Here is a 15,233-nt window from a genome sequence, read left to right as displayed (position 1 = left end):
ATTTATTTATTTTTTTGAGACAGAGTTTCACTCTTGTCACCCAGGCTAGAGTGCAGTGGTGCAATCTCGACTCACTGCAACCTCCACCTCCCAGGTTCAAGTGATTATCCTGCCTCAGCTTCCCAAGTACCTGGGATTACAGGCACCAGCAACCACGTCCAGGTAATTTTTGTATTTTTAGTAGAGACAGGGTTTTGCCATGTTGGCTGGGGCTAGTCTCGAACTCCTGACCTCAGGTGATCTGCCCGCCTAGGCCTCCCAAAGTGCTGACATTACAGGTATGAGCCATCATGCCCGGCCCAATCCTAGACATTTATTTAAGAGAAATAAAACACGTTCACTGAAAGACTTGTACACGAATGTTTATAAGAGCTTTATTCATAACGTCCCCAAACCGTTAACAACACAACTATCCATCAACAGGTGACTGAATAAACAAATTATGAATACCCATAGAATAGAAGTATGACTCAGCAATAAAGGGAGTGAACAACTGCCTCATCAACAACTCTGGAAAAGGCAAATCTCATTGTAAGGATAGAAAGCAGTTCATTGGTTGCCTAGGGCTAGGGATAGTGGTTGATTTCCTGGATTAGGCATAAAGAAATTTGGGAGGATGATGAGCATAGCCTATATTATGCTTTGTTGACGATTATCTGGATGAACAGATTTGCCAAAACTCATCTAAATGTATACTTAAAATAGGTGCAAGGGGTTATGTAAATTACACAATACGTTTAAAAACTGAATTACTAGAGAAATGAAATTTAAAAGACAAAAATACATAAGTATTTTTTAAAAATTATTTTAGGTTCCACAGGCATAAGATTTCTCTATCAAATTACCAAAATTGTTTTAATGCTTGCACTTATCTCCCTGTGGACTGACAACAAACACTTCACAGACTGACCACACTGACTTACAACATTTCATCATCAACTGATGAGCATCGTTTTAACTAAATGATTATGGCAATGTTCATGGGACTTGAAAATTTCTCCATAAACTTTTTTTTTTTTTTTTTTTTGAGACCGACAGTCTCACTCTGTTGCCCAGGCTGGAGTGCAGTGGCTTGATCTTGGCTCACTGCAACCTCTGCCTCCTGAGTTTAAGCAATTCTCCTGCCTCAGCCTCCCCAGTAGCTGGGATTGATTACAGGCCTGCATCACCACGCCCAGCTAATTTTTGTATTTTTAGTAGAGACGGGGTTTCACCATGTTGACCAGGCTGGTCTCGAACTCCTGAGTTCAAGTGATCTGCCCACCTCGGCCTCCCAAAGTGCTGGGATTACAGGTGTGAGCCACCACGCCTGGCTGTAATCTGAGAAAAGCGTTTTCTCATGTCCGCTAACAAGGTAGTTGATTTGGGAATCTTCATTCCATGATACTAGTAACACCCAGTTAACACTTATGCTATTTTTATAGGTAACACCACAGTAACTAGATAGGAATGAAATAGAACATTGAAGAAAATGTTATTTATCAAATCTATGAGCAACTCTTTAATTCACTTCCTTAGAAAACTATGCAAAAAGGTTTGCTCTAATACTCATCGTAGGAATAGAGAAAGTAAGCTTCCTATCGCTAATGTTGGTTTTACTTTGTGAATGAGATGGCATGTTGCATATTAATACACTGATAAACATCACTGAATAGTTGAACTAGAATGTTCATTTGACTTAATGGTTAAAGGAAAAAGCTATGCATTAAGAACTCCATGCTAGGATTCTTGCTCCAGCTTTCAGATCCTAAAAATAGAGGATTTTTGTTTTTGAGACAGAGTCACTGTGTTGCCCAGGCTGGAGTGCAGTGGCATGATCTCAGCTCACTGCAACCCATACCTTCCGGGTTCAAGCAATTTTCCTGCCTCAGTCTCCCAAGTAGCTGGGACTACAGGTGTGAGCCACCACATCTGGCTAATTTTTGTATTTTTAGTAGAGACGAGGTTTCACCATGTTGGCCAGGCTGGTCTCGAACTCCTGACCTCAAGTGATCTGGCCGCCTCGGCCTCCCAAAGTGCTGGAATTACAGGCGTGAGCCACCACGCCCAGCCTAAAAATAGAGGATATTTTAAATAAAAGTAAGTGTGAGAATCTGCTCTGTTGGCCCAAAATGCATTAGCTAGTTGATTAAACAAATAAAGAATACCTGGAATAAAGGTATTGAAAATAGGCCACAAAAACTTAGAAACTTATAGACTTAGAAACTTAGAGACTTAGAAACTTATAGACTTAGAAACTTAGAGACTTAAAAACTTATCGACTTAGAAACTTAGAGACTTAGAGACTTAGAAACTTAGAAAGCTTAGAAAAGCCACACCAGGCTCTAAAGCACCCGCCCAACGTCCATGTGGCTATCCAAAACACCCACCCAAAATTCCCGGAACTCAAACAGAAAAACAAGTCCGAGAAATACCCTGCATGGGTTCAAACCAACTAATCAGAGTAAGACACCCTGCTCAGGCCATAACCTGCTCCAATCATCTTGCGCCTCAAGCTTTGTGAGTTTCTGTGGTTTTTGCCTTTATAAACTGTCTGTACTAGGCATTCGGGGTCCTGTGGCCAACTTCGGACATAGGACCCTAGCGCGCTAGCAATAAATCTCTCCGCTGTGACTTCCGTGTCGAGTGGTCTCTCGTGACGACCCCTGCCCAGGAAGGAATCTAAAAACTAGGTTCCTACATTTGGTGCATTGGCCGGGAATTGGGGTCGTCCGAGGACCCTCGACCCCTCCGGCGGAGACCCAATTGGCCCGGGCCACCAACTGCTGACCGGACGAACGGACTCTGTCAGGTACTTTCGTTTCGCTCTGTGCTCTGTTTGTCTTGCCGGCTAGCTCTGAGGAGTACTCCGTCTGAATAATCAAGTGGGGAAGGGGGACAGACGTGTCCGGTACCTTCCCCCTTGCGCCCCGGGGGACGCCCTGGCGGTTGTCAGGAGGAAAGCTGACGACTCTGTTGGCCTCCTCAAATTGGTAGGCAGGTCGCCCCTGCCGTCTGAATCTTTTGTAAACTTGTGGCGCCACTCTCTGGCCGTGCGGCTCCTCTGTGTTTGTTTGGTCACTGTGTATATTGTTGTCATTTCGTCCTTGTGTGTGCGTGACTTTCTGGACGAAACTATGGGACAGACACTAACAACTCCTTTAGCCTTGACTTTGACCCACTTCCCTGACGTCCGGGCGCGAGCCCGCGATCTCTCCGTGGAAGTCCGTAAAGGACGGTGGCAAACTTTCTGTTCGTCTGAATGGCCAACCCACCATGTTGGGTGGCCCCAAGACGGAACATTTGACCTCTCCATTATCTTACAGGTTAAAGCAAAAGTGATGAATCCTGGGCCACAAGGACACCAGGACCAAGTAGCCTACATAATCACCTGGGAAGATTTGGTCCGAAACCCCCCTTCCTGGGTGAAACCCTTCTTCCATTCCCCCTCCCCGTCCCAATCTACCCTCCTTGCCGTGGAAGCCCCAAAGAATCAGACTCCGGATCCTCCTAAGCCAGTCCTCCCTGATGGAACTCAGCAAGACCTCCTCTTCGACCCTCCGCCTCCTCCTCCTCCTCACAACCCCCTCCTGAGGCCTCCACCTTACGCTTCACCCTCGTCCCTTACCCTATCCCCAATCCTTCCCACTACTCCCTTGGCCCCTACTCTTTCTCCAGCCCCCTCATCGGTCCCTTCCTCGACCTCGCCTCCCTCTCCAACCCCACCCGAATTAACCCCTAGAACACCGCCACCAACACCTCGTCTCCGCTTGCGGCAGACTGAAGACCCGGATGGCACTCCCACCTGGCAGTCCTCCCTTTTCCCCCTTCGCACAGTCAACCGCGCGATCCAGTATTGGCCCTTTTCTGCCTCCGACCTCTACAATTGGAAAACTCACAACCCCCCCTTTTCCTAAGACCCTCAGGCCTTAACCTCATTGATAGAATCCATTCTCCTCACCCACCAGCCTACCTGGGATGATTGTCAACAGCTTTTGCAGGTCCTTCTGACCACCGAAGAAAGGCAACGAGTCCTCCTGGAGGCCCGGAAAAATGTGCCGGGGCCAGAAGGCCTTCCAACCCAGCTCCCCAATGAAATAGACGAGGGATTTCCCCTCACCCGCCCGGACTGGGATTATGAGACAGCACCAGGTAGGGAAAGTCTCCGAATCTATCGCCAGGCTCTGTTGGCGGGTCTCAAGGGGGCAGGGAAACACCCCACCAATTTGGCCAAGGTAAGGACCATAATTCAGGGAAAGGACGAAAACCTGGCAGCCTTTATGGAAAGACTTCTGGAAGGGTTCCGAATGTTTACCCCATTTGATCCAGAGGCTCTAGAACATAAGGCTACCATGGCCATGTCGTTCATAGACCAAGCAGCACCAGATATTAAAGAGAAACTCCAAAGATTAGATGGGATCCAGACCTATGGATTACAGGGATTAGTCAGAGAGGCAGAAAAAGTATATAATAAGAGAGAAACCCCCAAGGAAAGGGAGGCCAGGCTAGCGAAAGAACAAGAGGAACGGGAGGATCGAAGAGACCGAAAGAGAGATAAGCACTTGACAAAAATCCTGGCGGCAGTAGTAACAGAGAAAGGGCCAGGGAGACAGGGGGAGAAGCGGAGGTGGCCAAAAGTAGACAAGGACCAGTGCGCCTACTGCAAAGAACGAGGGCATTGGATCAAGGACTGCCCCAAGCGTCCTAGAGACCAGAAGAAACCTGCCCCTGTCCTCACCTTAGGTGAGGACAGCGAATAGGGGTGTCAAGGCTCTGGAGCCCCCCCCGAGCCCCGGCTAACTCTCTCTGTAGGGGGGCACCCCACCACCTTCCTGGTGGACACAGGGGCCCAGCATTCAGTGTTGACAAAGGCAAATGGGCCCCTGTCTTCTCGTACTTCTTGGGTTCAAGGGGCAACAGGGGGAAAGCTGCACAAGTGGACCAACCACTGGACAGTTAATCTTGGACAAGGGATGGTAACACATTCCTTCTTGATGGTGCCTGAATGCCCATACCCCCTTCTAGGGTGAGATCTTTTGACCAAGCTCGGAGCTCAAATTCACTTCTCCGAGGAAGGGGCCCAAGTGTTAAACCGGGATGGCCAGCCCATCCAAATTTTGACTGTGTCTCTGCAAGATGAACACCGGCTTTTTGACACCCCGGTCACCACCAGCCTCCCTGATGTTTGGTTACAAGATTTTCCCCAAGCTTGGGCGGAAACGGGAGGACTTGGGCGGGCCAAGTGTCAAGCCCCAATTATAATTGATCTAAAGCCCACGGCGGTGCCTGTGTCTATCAAACAATATCCCATGAACCGAGAGGCTCATATGGGTATTCGGCAGCACATTATCAAATTTCTAGAACTTGGAGTTTTGTGACCTTGTCGCTCACCCTGGAATACTCCTCTTCTGCCAGTAAAAAAGCCTGGTACCCAGGATTACAGGCCCGTCCAAGATTTGAGAGAAATTAACAAAAGAACTGTGGATATCCATCCCACGGTCCCCAATCCTTACAACTTGCTCAGTACCTTAAAACCAGACTACAGCTGGTATACAGTACTGGACTTAAAAGATGCCTTCTTTTGTTTACCCCTGGCCCCCCAAAGCCAAGAACTCTTTGCCTTTGAGTGGAAAGACCCTGAGAGAGGAATCTCAGGCCAATTGACCTGGACCCGACTTCCCCAAGGGTTCAAGAACTCTCCCACTCTCTTCGATGAGGCTCTCCACCGGGACCTAACCGACTTCCAGACCCAGCATCCAGAAGTGACCTTGCTCCAGTATGTAGATGACCTCCTCCTGGTGGCCCCCACAAAGGAAGCCTGCATGCAAGGTACTAGGCATCTACTCCAGGAACTGGGTGAGAAAGGATACCGGGCATCCGCCAAGAAGGCACAAATTTTTCAGACCAAGGTAACCTACCTGGGGTACATACTGAGTGAGGGGAAAAGGTGGCTCACCCCTGGGCGCATAGAGACTGTGGCTCGCATTCCACTGCCCCGGAATCCCAGAGAGGTGCGTGAATTCCTGGGAACTGCTGGGTTCTGTCGCTTGTGGATATCCGGTTTCGCTGAACTGGCCGCCCCCCTTTATACCCTCACCAAGGGAAGCACCCCTTTTACCTGGCAGGAGGAACATCAATTGGCTTTTGAGACTCTAAAGAAAGCACTCGTCTCTGCCCCAGCCCTTGGGTTACTAGATACCTCAAAACCTTTCACCCTCTTCTTAGATGAGAGGCAAGGAATTGCAAAAGGAGTCTTAACCCAGAAATTGGGGCCCTGGAAGAGACCGGTAGCGTATCTGTCTAAAAAGCTAGATCCTGTAGCAGCCGGTTGGCCCCCGTGTCTCCGCATCATGGCAGCCACCGCCATGTTAGTCAAAGACTCTGCTAAGTTAACCCTTGGGCAACCATTGACTGTTATTACTCCACTTGCTCTAGAGGCCGTAGTGCAACAGCCCCCGGACCGGTGGATTACCAACGCACGCTTGACCCACTACCAGGCCCTCCTATTGGACACAGACCGCATCCGGTTTGGCCCTCCGGTCACCCTGAACCCTGCAACGCTGCTGCCGCTACCAGAAGACCAACTGAACCCTCACGACTGTCGGCAGGTGTTGGCAGAAACCCACGGAACGCAGGAGGACCTCAAGGACACAGAACTCCCAGACGCGGACCACACATGGTATACAGATGGCAGCAGCTATTTTGACTCAGGTACCCGGAGGGCGGGAGCGGCAGTGGTAGATGGCCACACCATCATTTGGGCACAGTCACTGCCCCCTGGCACGTCTGCACAAAAGGCTGAGCTAATAGCACTAACAAAGGCCCTAGAGCTGTCCAAGGGGAAAAAGGCTAATATTTATACAGATAGCCGATATGCTTTTTCAATGGCTCATACCCATGGAAGTATTTATGAAAGAAGAGGTCTCCTAACATCAGAGGGGAAAGAAATCAAGAACAAAGCTGAAATAATTGCCTTATTGAAAGCCCTCTTCCTCCCACGAGAAGTAGCCATAATCCACTGTCCCGGACATCAGAAAGGACGGGATCCAGTTGCAGTGGGAAACAGACAGGCGGACCACGTGGCCAAGCAGGCAGCCATGGCAGAAGTACTAACCTTAGCCTCAGAACCCGACAAAACCGACCAGGATGGACACACCTATACCCCAGAAGACCAGGAAGAGGCAAGAGCCATAGGAGCTATAGAAAACAAGGACACCAAGAACTGGCAAAAAGAAGGGAAGACAGTCCTCCCACAAAAAGAAGCCGTGGCTATGATCCAGCAGATGCACGCCTGGACACACTTAGGTAGCCGGAAGTTAAAAATGTTGATTGAAAAACTGACTTTCTAATTCCTAAGGCAAGTACTCTAATAGAACAGGTGACTTCTGCCTGCAAGGTCTGTCAGCAGGTGAACGCTGGGGCTACTCGAGTGCCAGCAGGAATACGAACCCGTGGCAGCCGCCCGGGGGCTTATTGGGAGGTAGACTTCACTGAAGTAAAACCTCACTATGCTGGGTATAAGTACTTACTAGTGTTTGTAGATACCTTTTCAGGATGGGTAGAAGCCTACCCCACCCGGCAAGAAACGGCACACATAGTAGCCAAGAAGATTCTGGCAGAAATCTTTCCTAGATTTGGACTTCCCAAGGTAATTGGGTCAGACAACGGGCCGGCCTTCGTTTCCCAGGTAAGTCAAGGGCTAGCCAGGATACTGGGGATTAATTGGAAATTGCATTGTGCTTATAGACCCCAGAGCTCAGGACAGGTAGAAAGAATGAATAGAACAATAAAAGAGACCCTTACTAAATTGACCTTAGAGACTGGCTTAAAAGATTGGAGACGCCTCCTATCTCTAGCTCTATTAAGAGCCCAAAATACGCCTAACCGCTTTGGGCTCACTCCATATGAAATCCTCTATGGAGGACCTCCCCCTTTGTCGACCCTGCTTGACTCCTTTTCTCCCTCCAACTCTAAGACTGACCTGCAGGCCCGGCTAAAAGGACTACAAGCAGTACAGGCCCAAATCTGGGCCCCCTTGGCAGAACTGTACCAGCCAGGACATTCGCAGACCAGCCACCCTTTCCAGGTGGGGGACTCTGTCTACGTTAGACGACACCGTTCTCAAGGACTGGAGCCTCGGTGGAAAGGACCCTACATTGTTTTCCTGACCACACCCACAGCCATAAAGGTTGACGGAATCGCCACTTGGATCCACGCATCCCACGCCAAGGCTGCTCTAGAGACGCCCGGACCACCTGGGACATGGAGACTCCGTCGCTCTGAGGACCCCCTCAAGATAAGACTCACTCGTACCTAACCCTTTGCTTACTACTAGCCCTCCTTCCCTGCGTCGCTGACACCAGAAACCCCCACCAACCTTTTAACCTAACCTGGAGAGTAACTAATTTTAATACCCATGAAGTCCTATATGAGACCTCACAAATTGCCCCTGTGGGGACTTGGTTCCCTGACCTCTATCTCAACCTAGATAAAGTAGCAGGGGTAGATAACATGGAAGGGGGAGCATGGAGAAAACAGGCTAGAAGGGTGTCCATAACCCGGAACGGGTTCTATGCCTGCCCCGGATTCCGGACAGGAGAAATGAAACAAACTTGCGGGGATATAACTTCCCTGTATTGCGCTAGCTGGACTTGTGTAACTACTAATGATGGAGAATGGTAATGGGCCACAACACCATGGTACATAACCATGTCCTTTGTTAAGCCCTGCACCAGAACCCGGTATTCGGCCGATTGTAATCTGGTCCGCATCAAATTCAAAAAAGCGGCGAAATCTGATGGCCGCTGGATGTCAGGGTTAATATGGGGCCTATATTTACACCAAAAGCCACTGTTTGGGATCCCCATCCAAATTAGGCTAGCAGTCAGCCCTGCCTCAGCTCCTGTTTCAATAGGGCAAAACCCAGTTTTACCAGAAGCAAGGCCTCCTCAGCCGGAGGCCCCTCAGGGCCCTCAGCCAAAGGCCCCTCAAGGCACTACCCTGCCCTTGAGTTCTCCGGGCTTAGGTGACAGGCTCCTTAATCTCATAAAGGGCTCTTACTTTGCCTTGAACCAGACCAGGCCAGAATCCACCTTCTCTTGTTGGCTGTGCCTAGCGACAGCCCCCCCTTATTATGAGGGCATTGCCTCCACTAATAATTTCACCAACTCCACTAATCCTACTGGATGTGCATGGGATCAGCATAAAAAGCTGACCCTGGCTGAAGTTTCCGGGTCAGGAATCTGTATAGGAAAAGTGTCCACTAGCCATCAGCATCTCTGTGACAAGACTCTGACAGTGCCTAGCTCCAATCACTATTTGGTCCCTTCCGGGACAGACTGGTGGGCTTGCAACACTAGACTCACTCCCTGTGTATCCACAGCAGCGTTTAACCGCAGCACAGACTACTGCGTGTTAGTACAGGTTGTTCCCTGGGTATACTATCACTCTGGAGACTCCTTTGACCTCCGGTATGAACAGAAAGCTTATAGTAGACCCAAAAGGGAACCTGTCTCACTCACCCTTGCTGTAATGCTAGGAGTGGGGGTAGCAGCCGGGGTTGGTACCGGAACAGCAGCTTTAGTACGTGGTAGCTACCATCTGCAACAACTTAGGGCAGCCATGGCTGAGGACCTTAGAGCCATAGAACACTCTATTTCAAAACTTGAAGAATCTCTAACCTCTCTGTCTGAAGTTGTATTGCAAAACCGGCGAGGACTAGAAATTGTCTTCTTAAAGGAAGGCGGGCTCTGTGCAGCCCTCAAAGAACAATGTTGCTTTTACGCAGACCATTCAGGAGTGGTTAAAGATTCTATGGCAAAACTAAGAGAAAGATTAGACAAACGAAGAAAGGAAAGAGAGTCTCAACAAAATTGGTTTGAAAGCTGGTACAACCAGTCCCCTTGGTTCAGCACCTTAGTCTCCACTATCTTAGGCCCCCTTATCCTACTCATGCTCATCCTGACTTTCGGGCCGTGTATACTTAACCGCTTGCTCGCCTTTATTAAAGATAAATTAAACATTGTACACGCTATGGTCCTGACCCAACAATACCAGGCCCTCAGGACAGAAGAGGAGGCTCAAGATTGAGCCTCTAAGGCACAAAAAGAGGAGGGAATGAAAATAGGCCATAGAAACTTAGAAACTTAGAGACTTAGAAACTTAGAGACTTAGAAACTTAGAGACTTAGAAACTTAGAGACTTAGAGACTTAGAAACTTAGAAAGCTTAGAAAAGCCACACCAGGCTCTAAAGCACACGCCCAATGACCAGGTGGCCATCTAAAGCACCCGCCCAACGTCCATGTGGCTATCCAAAACACCCACCCAAAATTCCCGGAACTCAAACAGAAAAACGAGTCTGAGAAATACCCCGCGCGGGTTCAAACCAACTAATCAGAGTAAGACACCTTGCTCAGGCCATAACCTGCTCCAATCATCTTGCGCCTCAAGCTTTGTGAATTTTTGTGGTTTTTGCCTTTATAAACTGTCTGTACTAGGCATTCGGGGTCCTGTGGCCAACTTCAGACATAGGACCCTAGCGCGCTAGCAATAAATCTCTCCGCTGTGACTTCCATGTCGAGTGGTCTCTCGCGACGACCCCTGCCCAGGAAGGAATCTAAAAACTAGGTTCCTACAGTAGGAGCAAGATAGAGAGAAGAAAAACCTGCCATGCCCCATTATGCAAGCAGATCTCATGAGAACTCACTATCACAAGGACAGCATCAAGAAGATGGTGCTTAACCATTGGTGAAGGATTCACCCCCACCCCCAACTCCCACTGTTTCCAGACAGAAGCCTGCTGCAGAGACATAGCCTCTTGGAAAACCTCTACTAGGGAAGTGTGGAAGGAAAATATGGGCTTGGAGCCCCCATGCAGATGGCCACCAGCCTCCAGACCCCAGAGTCACAGACGCACCAACAGCTCACATCCTCAGTGTGGAAAAGCTATAGGCACTCAACATCAGCCCAGCCCATGAGAGCAGCTGCCGGGGCTAAACACTGGAAAGCCACAGGTACACTGCCCTACTAGAGGTTTTCCATGAGGCTTTGCCTCTGCAGCAGTCTATTCCCCCTTCCTACTACTCCCCACCTTCCCACTACCATACTGCCAACCCACTCCTCCCAATTCTACCCATCCCTTTCACTTTCCACCACCCCCAACCTCCTACCCATAATGAAGTCACCTGCTACAACATTAGGGATTACAATTCCACATGAGATTCATAGGGACACACAGCCAAACCATATCATTCTGACACTGACATCCCAGAATCTCAAGTCCTTATCACAGAGCAAAATGCAATCATGACTTTTCAAAAGTTTCCAAAAGTCTCAAGTCATTCTAAATGTAAAAAACTCAGTCTCACCTGAGACGAGGCTACAGTCCCTTCTGTCAATGAGTCCCTGAATTTAAAATGGAGTTCTTTTCTTTCATGGTACAATGATGGTACGGGAACTGGGTAAGCTTTCTCATTCCAAAGGGAAGGAATTTCCCAGAAAAATAACACAAATGGGCCCATAGGCCCAATGTACATCCAAAACCCAGCAGGACAGTATTCACTGTATCTCACAGCTCCAAAATCATCAACAGAACTCAGTATCATGTGGATAGCATTAAGGAGATAATGTTTAACCATTTGTGAAGGATCCAACCCCCACCCTCATCTTTCACCCCCACCCACAAAATAAATTACCTCCTTCCCCCCACACCCCTGCCTCCAACCCACACTCTTCTCCAGGATTCAATCACCTCCCATTAGGCTCCAACTTTAACATTCACAATTACAATTGCATATGAGTTTGGCAGGGATGCAGAGACAAATCATATTATTCTGACCCTAAGCCCCATATCTCATGTACTTCCCACACTGCAAAATACAATGATGACTTCTCTACAGTTGCCCAATATCTTAACTCATTCCAGAATTTACCAAAATGTCCAAAGCCCAAAGTCTATTCTGAGACAAGGCTGCTGTCTCTTCTGGCCCTGAGCCTCGGAAATACAAAGCAAGCTAACTACTTCCAAGGTACAATGATTGTACAGGTATTGGGTAAGCATTCCCAGCCAAAAGGAAGAAATTTGCCAGAAAGAAGCACAAAACACAGATAGGACTTACAGACCGCATGCAAGTCAAAAACTCAGCAGACCAGTCATAGAACCCAACAGCTCCAAATCATCTTTTGTGAATCCAGATCCCACATCCAGAGCACAAGGGTGTGAGGCCTGGGCTCCCAAGTACTTGGGCGGGTCTGCACCTGTGGCTTTGCAGGGTCTAACCCCCACAGTTGCCCTCATGGGCTGGGCTGGTGTTGAGTACCTGTAGCTTTTCCACACTGAGGGTGCATGCTGTTAGTGAGTCTATGAATCTGGTGTTTGTAGAATGGTGCCTCCCTGTGTGGGGGTAACAACCCTGTATATTCCTTCTGTATTGCCCTAGTAAAGGATTCCCATGAGGCTCTTCCTCTTGGAAAAGTTTCAACCTGGACACCCAGGTTTTTCCATACATACTCTGGAGTCTAGATGAAGGATCTCCAGCCTCCAGTCTTGTGATCTGTGCACCTGCTGGCTTAACACAATGTGGAAGCCACCAAGGCTTGCAGCTTGTACCCTCTGAAGCAGTGACCCAATCTGTACCTGTGCATCTTTCAGTCATGGCTGGAGCTGGAGCTGGAGCTGCAGGGATGCAGGCAGCAGTGTCCTGAGGATGGACACAGCAGCAGGGCCATGGAGCTGGAGAAGGAAACCATTCTTTTCTCCCAGGCCTCATGGCCTGTGACCTGAGAGCAAGGGTTGCTGCAAAAGTCTCTGAAATGCCTTCAAGGCCTTTTTAACACTGTATTGGCTACTAGCACTGAACTCCATTTTACGCAAACTTCTGAAGCCTTCTTGAACTTTCCCACTGATAATCAGCTTTTCTTTTTGACCACTTGGCCAGCCTGCAAATTTTCCAAACTTTTAAGCCCTCATTCTCATTTAGATATGTTTTACTTTTAGGTCATTTCTTGGGTCACATATAAGACCACAGGCTGGTCGACACAGACAGGAAACCTCTTGAGCTTTGCTGCCTAAAAGTTCACTCCACCAGATACACTCTAAATTATCACCCTCAAGTTCAAAGTTTCACAGGTCTCCAGGTTACGGGCATCGTGCAGTCTCTACACTGGTCCAAACTTTTCCACATCTTCCTGTCTTCTTCGAAGACCTCCAAATTCTCCAACCTCTGGCCATTACACACTTCTCAACCTGCTTCTGCATTTTCAGCTATGTTTGTTGCAGCCTGGCAATGTGGTAAAACAAGAAAAGTCCATTTCAAGAGAAAAAGTAATGCAGGCTTCAGATATTTGCCTGAAAAGATGCTGAGTGCTGATTGCTAAGACAACAGGGAAAAGGACTTGAAGGCATTTCATAGCTCCACTTTCCAGGAATAATTTTCTGTATAATCAGGAAGAAAAAGAGGTTGAACTGGCTCATGGTTCTGCAAGCTTTAAATAAATCATAGAGGCTCCCACTTCTAGGAGGACTCAGGAAGCCTCCCAGTCATACCAGAAGACCAAGCTGCAATGGGATGTTGTATATGGCAGAAGTGGGAACAAGACAGAGAGGAAAAAGGTGCCACACCCTGTTATACAACCAGATTTCCCGAGAACTCCTTATCATAAGGTCAGCATCAAGAAGATGTGGCTTAACCATTGGTGAAAGATCTGCCCCTACCACCCCCACCCCTCACTGATTCCAAGCAGAAGCCTGAGGCAGAGGCAGAGTCTCTTGGAAAGCCTCTACTAGGGCAGTGGAAAAGAAAAATATATATATATATGTATATAATACAAATATATATGTATATAATACAAATATATATATATATTTGTGCTTGGATGCTCCACGCAGGAGGTTACTATCCTCCAGACCACAGATTCACAGACCCATCAAAACCTTGCACTCTCAGTATGGAAGAGCTACAGACACTCAACAGCAGCAAAGCCCATGAAAGCAGCCATGGGGCTAAAGCCTGCAAAGCCGCAGGTGCACCGCCCTAGTAGAGGTTTCCCATGTGACCCTGCCTCTGCAGCAGGCTCCTCCCTCTTTCTGCTACCCACCACCCTCTCACCACCCTACTGCCAGCCTGCTCCTCCCCACCCTACCCACTGGTTTTTCCTTCCACCCCTACTAACCTGTTTATGATTAAATCACCTCCCACCAGGCCCCAACTCCAACATTCAGGAATACACTTCCTCATGAATTTTTTAGGGAAACTCAGCCAAACTATGTAATTCTGACCCTGACACCCCCAAATCTCATGACCTCACAGAGAAAAATACAAACATGCATTTTCAAAAGTTTCCCAAAGTCTTAAATCAATCCAGCAGTAACTTAAATGTAATAAGTTCAAGTCTCATCCAAGACAAGGCTGCAAGCCCTCCTGCCTATAAGTCCCGGAATGTGAAAGAGAAGTCTCTTCTTTCAGGTTACAATGACAGTGCAGGAACTGGGTAAGCTTTCGCAACCCAAAGGGAAGATTTTCCCAGAAAAATGACACAACTGGGACACGGGCCCAATGCGAGTCCAAAACCCAGCAGGACTGCATTCATTTATCATGAATATCACACAGACTGCATTAAGGAGATAGAATTTAACCATTTGTGAAGGATCTGCCACCCACAGTGTCCATCATGATTAAATCACCTTCTACTGAGCCCCACATTTAACATTCCCCGTTACAATTCCACATGAGTTTTGGTAGGGACACAGAGCCAAATCATATTATTCTTCCCTTGGCCCCAGTCTTATGTTCTTCTCATACTGCAAAATACAATGATGCCTTCTCTACAGTTCCCCAATGTCTTAACTCATTCCAGCATTTACTCAAATGTCCAAAGCCCAAAGTCTCTTCTGAGACAAGGCTGCAGTCCCTTCTGCACCTCAGCCTCTGAAATACAAAGCAAGTTAATTACTTCCAAGGTACAATGATTGTACAGGGATTGGGTAAGCATTCCAAGTCAGAAAGAAGAAATTGGCCAGAAAGAAGGACAAAACACAGATGGAATTTACAGATCCCATGATGCAAGTCAGAAACCCAGAAGGCCAGTCATTCCATCCTACAGTTCCAAATCATCTTTTCAGAATCTATGTCCACATCCAGAGCACATGGTGGTGTGATGGCTGGGATCCCAAGGTCTTGGGCAGCTCTGCAGCGGTGCCACCGCAGAATCTTTTCCCTATAGCTGCCCTCATGGGCTGGGGTGGTGTTGAATTCCT

The sequence above is a fragment of the Chlorocebus sabaeus genome, chromosome 2 (assembly GCF_047675955.1).
Source record: "Chlorocebus sabaeus isolate Y175 chromosome 2, mChlSab1.0.hap1, whole genome shotgun sequence".
In the NCBI taxonomy this organism is placed as follows: Eukaryota; Metazoa; Chordata; class Mammalia; order Primates; family Cercopithecidae; genus Chlorocebus; species Chlorocebus sabaeus.
This window is presented reverse-complemented; position numbering follows the sequence as displayed.